Here is a 6,000-nt window from a genome sequence, read left to right on the forward strand (position 1 = left end):
TGTAGTAACGACCTTCAATCGTTATATCTTGGTCGGCCCTGTTCCTTGTCTTACGTGTCCGTTACCATGGTCACCAAATTTGGACATATACAGTTAGTACCTCCACTTGTCGAGGTCGTGGACCTGCGCGTCCTCGATAAGTGGACATCATTTGCTTTCATCGCGGGAGAATTTGGCTATTAAATTAAGTCAGGTCAACCAAGATCGAGAGAACGACGCAACCGCGGAGTCATGATTGATGTGGTTGCCATGGGATGATGTCATAGCCACGCGCGTCATCATTGCGCATCTTTCCGAGACAGCGTCTCTCTCTTTAGGTTTAGTAGCATACCCATTGAGATGTCACAAACCCTTCGTATTCATGACGAAGTTTCCGACGCCACTCCGTTGTCGGTAGTTCCTCCTTCCGGCGGTGAGGATCTCGTGGATGAAGAGGGTGAGAGTTTTGCTACCGTAAAGGAGATAATTCCCAGGAACCCCTTGTCTAGAAGCGATTTCCACAAGGAACCTGCACCTGCTCCCGTTTCGGTGATCTCTGAGACCGGACCGTCTCACATAGCTGAACTCCGATCTACGTATCATATCCCTTCTCACGTCGAGATGGTTCCGGCTGGTGGCGACATCGTAAAGGTCCATCGACCTGGGTACTGTGCCTTTTATGTTTATCCTTTCTTAATCGGCTATACTCTCCCTCTTCTTCCGCTGGAATTTTACCGATTCTACAACGTCTGCCCGGCGCAGCTGTCCCCGTATTTGTATAAAACTTTCCAAATGCTGACAAGGTATGCGGAGTTAGCTGGTTGCCAGGTCGACGTCCGCCACCTATTACACTTGTTTTCACCTAGTTTTTACAGAGGCGCTATGATACACCTGCGACATCGCGGGACCAGGGGAATGGTAGTTGGAATGGATGATAGGACGAATCGGAAGTTTTGGCACAAGTATTTCTTTATCAAAACCGAGCACTTGGTGTCGGACCCCACTAGATTTCCCGAGCAGTGGAATCATAACCGTAGGTGTTGATGGTATACGCTTGTTTTCTTCCTTCGTCTTTTTCGATTTTCATTCATTTATGCTTTCCTTGTGTTATTTTTCTTTAGTTGAGAGGTGTTCACCCTTTCCCGTCGTTGGCATTGAAGACTGGTTGGCTCGCGTGTTACCTCACATAGCGGGTATTCGAGATTGGGCGGTCTTCTACAAACACTTTGGACCGAAGGTCCCGTCTAGTAAGTGTTTACTTTTGTTTCGGCTTTGTTGTTTGCTACTTTTTGTTGATACGACCTTTTTGTGGTGACAGGTCGATGAACTTCTAAAAAGAAAGCTCCAGTGCCGGCATTTCGCCAGGCGATTGCACCAGCAGGGATGCAATTTACTTTGGCTGAGTCCGCTTGCGGAGGTCGTACTCAAACTTTGTCAATTAGGGACCCCTCTCCTCGGAATACTGTTGCACGGGACAAGATCTCTTCCCGGCCCATCTACCACCTTGTAGATGAGTCTTCTAACGGAGAGGAGTCACCATCGAGAAAGAGGAGGAGAATGGAACTCGGAAAGACTGTCGCAGCAAGCGTTGAAAAGAAAAAGGTCATTGCCTTGAGAGCGGTGTCCTCACCTATGCCAGATGCATGGACCATTTTTATGGCGGATGCTATTAAGGCGGGGAGGTCCCCTGTGGACGAGGAGTGCGCCAAACAGTTGATCACTGCCGACTCAACACTACACTAAGGTAGGAAGAGCGGGTTGCAACAGCTTTTACCCGAATAGTGGTTTGGGATCGAATTTCCACAGGGAGCTAGTAATGATGTTGTATTGTCTGTTTAGTCTAGAATTGCAGTTGTGCTTCTAATATCACTTCAAACATCCTTGGTTTTGATTTTTTATATCTACTATTATAAGACTAATGATTGAAGCTAAATTATGCTACGGGAATATTGCTAAGTTGTGATTAATATAGAGAAAGGCACTATGGTCGTGGCATTGCCTAGGTGACTAATTAACGGGTAGATGCTACTAAGGATAGATTGACATATTTGGGGCTTATGCTATAACCGTTGCACAATTGTACCCACTCTCACACCTCTCGGTAGAGAGAGTGATTTTGCCCAATTGACTCTCTCGAGACCAATTGGGTAGGCCAATTAGACCAAGCAACTAGGGTTCAAGTAGGGTGATTACTCTCTCGAGATTTAACCCGTTAATTGGGACTACCATTTCTCATGGGTCCATCCCAATTCCTTGTTGGGTCAATTTTGGGGTTATAGACTCTCTTTCTCAAGAAGAGTTGAACCCACCAAGCTAGAATCAGTGTTTGCAACCACTAATCCTTAATTAAAACCTAAAATTAACCCAAATAGCAAACACCCAATATCATTCTAACCTTAGATGGCAATACCCATCAATTACCCACACTAGGGTTGAGCCACAACCCTAGCTGGTGAGTTAGCTACTCATGCTAGATGCAAAAAATTAAAGAAATAGATGAAGAAGTAAACATATTAATTAATTACAAAGAAGAAAATACAATATTGAAGAGTAAGAATGCCAAAAATGGCTAAACTAGGCGTTCTCACGAGCTCAGCAGCTTCAGAAAAACAAAACTTAACCTAAAATAGAAAAAGGTTCTATTTATACTAGGCTGGAAAAATTCGACAAAAATACCCCTGCGGGGTCAGCGCGGACCGCGCAAACATGACCGCGGCCACACTGGCTCTTGAACTCTTGGCTTCTACTTTTCTGAAGTTGAGGACCGCGGACCGCGTAAAAATGTAGCGCGGCAGCGGTGAAAATTGGCGCGGCCGCACAGAATTGAGCGCGGGCCGTATTGCTTGGAAAGGGTCAAAACTAGGCTCTCTGAATCTCTGCTCCGCGGACCGCGTAAAAGTGCAGTGCGGCCGCGGAGCCTGACCGCGGCCGCGTAGCTTCCCCTTGAATTTTACCATTCTCTGAACCTCCTAGTGCGGCCGCGTTCATAGTTGCGCGGTCCGCACTAGGGCCTCTTTTCCTCAACTTCCTTGATCTTTGATACTTGAGCAGGTTTCACTCCTTTCTGAGCCGATATTTGACTTTCGTCGCTATGTCGATCAAACCTGCAATCAAGTACAACTTGTGAGTATTTTGGGACTATTTTGTATCAATTTATGACCAAAGCGTAGGTAAGTAGGGGTATAAAACACATTAAAAATCCTAACTTATCAACTCCCCCAAACTTAAGCCTTTGCTTGTCCTCAAGCAAACAAAATAAGACCCACCCCTTAAAGGAAAATCCACATAATTCCAGCCATCCTAAGGCAATCTCAACAAGCATCAATTGGGACTAACAATTGCCCTCAATACGAATACATCATTAACACATTTAACTTTTGAAATACCATGGATCAAGTGTGACACAAGAGCATCAAGAGTTGACACATTTCATCAAAGAGCTTATCTCAATTACTTTGGTAATTGTGGAACCCAAACTCACACGTCCTCAACTCTCCCTAAGCGAACCTCACCTTTTAGAGTATTAACACGCAAATCGAGGTTGATGGAGTTTCTCTCATCTCTCTCAAGATGAAGGTCACAAGTCCGGCTTTAGGTACCATATGCTTGCCCCTTATGTAAGTATCCACTAATGTAGGTTTCCTTCAACTCAAGATCCTATAGGCTTTTGTGGAGTCATCATGAAGGCTTTTGGGTAAGGGTAGGACATGTTTTTATTCAATTGGGTTCAATCTTCCCTTAAGCACTTCTTTTGATTCATTATGGCACAACTCTTTTGACTCTTTTGAGTATTTCACTTCTTTACAAGGGGTTAGAGAGACACATTGTTACTCTTTCTTATGCAATTCAAAACATTTCTCCTTTTCTACTTTTTCCACACCTTTTTCTTTCCACTTTTGTTTCCTTTGACTCCCTTTTTATTCTTGTTCACTTTGAACTTTCTTTTTGTATTTTTCTTTTCTTGCTTTTTCATTGCCTTCCCTTTTCTGTTGCTTTTGTACCTTTCTACCACTTTGTTTCCTTTCTTGTCTCCCCCCCCAACTTAGACATTTTCCATTACTCAAGGGAAGATTTGGGTGCCAAGAGAGGGTAATCATTTAGAACGGGTATAGGCTTGTAGCATTGGTTCTTGAAAGAAAAGGTTTAAGGCTCAAAATGGTTAACTAGGGATCATCTTTTTGATAGGCTATGGAATTGTTCAGCTTAACATTCAGATCAAAGAGAGGCTAATCACTTCTCAAGTCAAATTTCACCTAGGATTTCGCCTCAACAGACATTTAGGGCAAGTTCTAGACCATTAGCTCGGGACTTGGACTCACAATTAGATTCCTCACCACACACACTAAGGGATTGCTAAAAATATCGAGTCGAGGACCCACAACGACCTTAGTTATGATTTAAGCACACAATGGTCCGAAAAGACCACATGATGATTTTTGGTCAACGCAAGAGTCTCAAGGCCACGACTTTCACCATCCTAAACACAACATTATGTCTTTGACCATGGGATCAAAGGCAAATGTGCTAGGCCCAAGTGAAGCTTTGCTTGAGGTGCCCTTAACTACCACTATCAGAAACAAAAGAAAAATCAAAGAAACGGACTCAAACCCTTAAGAAGGTAGTCACTCCATCCATCATCGGGAAGAGCCACCCGGTTCACACAATATTCCACCCTTGGAAAGAACCGTGGCTATAAGAAAACCAAGGGCTTATTGGAAATGTCAAAACAAAACAAAAGGCTACGAGCCTAACTATAAAGCTAAAAATGAAAAATTTTTGCGAAAAAAAAAACTAGAATGAATATTTACAGTGGGGAGTTAGAATATACAAACGAGGGATGAATTTATACAAAATGTAACTTAACTTTATATACAAACCAAAATAAAAATAAAAGGTACTGAATGTAAAGTTATTTACATACCAAATAGCAAATCAAGCAAAAGGAATAAAAACTGAGTCAAATATGTACAATCATCCAAATAGTCAACAAAAAAGTAGGGCGCACCCCCACGAATAAGAGATGGCATTGTCCCCAATGCCAACTACCAAAATAAGCATCAAACAAAAAGAAATTCATAGCAAAGGATATCGAGGCTCCCTAAGCCTGGTTCGTCTGCATGGGGTCAGATGTGGTCCCCAAGTCCTCCGTATGTGCGGGAGCCTCAGACCGGCTCCCGGCCTCCTGCTGCTCAACTGCTGGGACTGGAGCATGCTCCTGGACCGGCTGTATGACAGGTGCATCCTGAGGCAAAGTAGATGAGGCCTCCTGTGGGACTGCCACCTCAATAACTGCATCCGCTGAGCTGGGGAGCTTCCTCTTCTTCCTGGGCTGCCTGGGTACCTGCTCTTGCTCCGGCTATGGCACTGGTGCTCCTGGAGGGGCTGGATCTCCAAATAACAAGTCTAAAGGCATCTAATCTGTCAATAGCTTGTCCACATCTTTCCGCAGCTCTTTCACAGACTCTTTTGAAGCCCGTGACCTCCGCATCTTTCTGTGCTCCTTGGCAAGCTCCTTCAGAGCCTTGCCATATGACTCCACTGTTGCAAATAGGGTAGCTTGAGTCTTCAGAATCTTTTCCTAGTTCTCCGGGAGCTTCTTCAAGGTATCCTCAATGGACTGAGGAATCTGAACTGGCTGAGGTGCTGCCTGGGTCTGAATAGTGGAAGACAGGGTGGACAACTTGGATGTCGCTGCTGATATCCAGTTGTTCAGGCTAGCCAGAGTCTGACTCAGCTGATGGGCAGTGAATGGATGAGTCCTGGAATATGGCACACTCGGGCCTGTGGAAGTACTGGGACCAGCAGAAGAAGAAGGTCCTGGAGGCAAGTCCCCAACTGTAGTGGCAGCAGGTGTAGCAGAAGGCTCGGCAGAAGGCTCTACCGCAACTGGCTCCTCAGACTGGTCAGTTGGGGCAGAGGAAGGTGGCTTGTAGTTCTTGGATTTAGGGTTGTCCGGACCCTGCATGTTGTACCAAGAGTAAGGAGCTACCGGCTTTGTCTTGACATCATATCTCCTCTTCT

Source organism: Nicotiana attenuata, chromosome 8, assembly GCF_001879085.1.
Source record: "Nicotiana attenuata strain UT chromosome 8, NIATTr2, whole genome shotgun sequence".
Taxonomy (NCBI): domain Eukaryota; kingdom Viridiplantae; phylum Streptophyta; class Magnoliopsida; order Solanales; family Solanaceae; genus Nicotiana; species Nicotiana attenuata.